The sequence below is a fragment of the Fulmarus glacialis genome, unplaced genomic scaffold, assembly GCF_000690835.1.
Source record: "Fulmarus glacialis isolate BGI_N327 unplaced genomic scaffold, ASM69083v1 scaffold6701, whole genome shotgun sequence".
Classification (NCBI taxonomy): domain Eukaryota; kingdom Metazoa; phylum Chordata; class Aves; order Procellariiformes; family Procellariidae; genus Fulmarus; species Fulmarus glacialis.
Window position 1 is genome coordinate 52,630 of NW_009192059.1, and position 1,347 is coordinate 53,976.

The 1,347-nt window shown below is 48.0% G+C and overlaps 1 protein-coding gene across 1 annotated transcript in view; it reads left to right on the plus strand.

The window, feature by feature from the left end:
• Positions 1 to 1,347, plus strand: part of GCM1 (glial cells missing homolog 1 (Drosophila)) — an 18,562-nt gene that overhangs the window by 8,593 nt on the left and 8,622 nt on the right. The gene's annotated exons all lie outside the window — the stretch shown is intronic.

The window sequence follows — 1,347 nt, forward strand, 5'->3', positions numbered from 1 at the left end:
GGAGACGGGGGCGAAGGAGGGCGCCATATGGGTCTCAACTACTGCAACAACGACATGTTTTTTAACCTGTACCCATTACGGTGACCATGTTCAAAAGTCCTCTCTCCCCCCTCCTCTGGCAATGGGCCTAATTCTCCATCCCTGCTGCAACACGGATGTGAAAGTGCTACCATGCCAATTCCCTCTTTAGCTCCTCTTGCAGGCCTCAGGAGGGGCTTTCATACCTGAAGACTTGTCTTTGTTCTTTTTTTTTTTAACTGTTATATTTTCCCCCACTATTTCATTGATCTAATAAAAGGTATCAGCTCTTCTTACAGACTACCTCGCTGCCATTCTGGTTTGGTTGCATTTCAGTCCCCCTCGATACTCAGTTTGTTCAAGCCCGTGGGACTATGGAGGGTGCAGATGGATGACCTCAAGGACCACAACTGTCATGGGTGGCCCTCTGCACTCTTCCATCTTCTTTGGGCAGTGATCTAAGTCCCTCAACTGCACCAGCCCTGTGAACGTATTGTATAGAATCATCACTGAACGGTTTGGGTTGGAGGGACCTTGAAAAATCATGTAGTCTAACCTCTCTGCCTTGGGCAGGGACATCCTTCACTAGATCAGGTTGCTCAAAGCCCCATTCAACCTTACCTTGAACACTTCCAGGGATGGGTCATTCACAGCTTCTCTGGGCAACCTATTCCAGTGTCTCAACACCCTTGTAAAAAAGTTTCCTCCTTAAGTCCAGTTTAAACATACCCTCTTTCAGTTTAAAATCCTTATCCTATCACAAAAGGCCTTGGTAAAAAGTCTTTCTCTGTCTTTCTTATAAGCCCCCTTCATATATTGAAAGGCTGCAATAAGGTCTCCCCAAAACCTGCTCTTCTCCAGACTGTACAACCCCAACTCTCTCAGCCTTTCTTCACGGGAGAGGCGTTCCACCCCCCTGATCATCTTCATGACCCTCCTCTGGACCCGCTCCAACCGGTCCATGTCTTTCTTGTGCTGAGGGCTCCAGAGCTGGACGCAGGACTCCAGGTGGGATCTCACCAGAGCAGAGTAGAGGGGGAGAATCACCTCCCTCGACCTGCTGGCCACACTTCTTTTGATGTAGCCCAGGATTCAATGGACTTTCTGGGCTGCAAGTGCACACTGCCAGCTCATGTCCAGCTTTTCATCCACCAGTATCCCTAAGTCCTTCTCTGCAGGGCTGAACCCAGTTTCATACATGTACATATTCAAGGTGCCTTGCTGCTTTTTCCAGCCACTTTTCATTTTTTTCATTGTAGACTGTAACGAATCCTTCAGCATCCTTTCCATATATCACCCCCTTTCCTGACCACTACTGTAAGCTATATT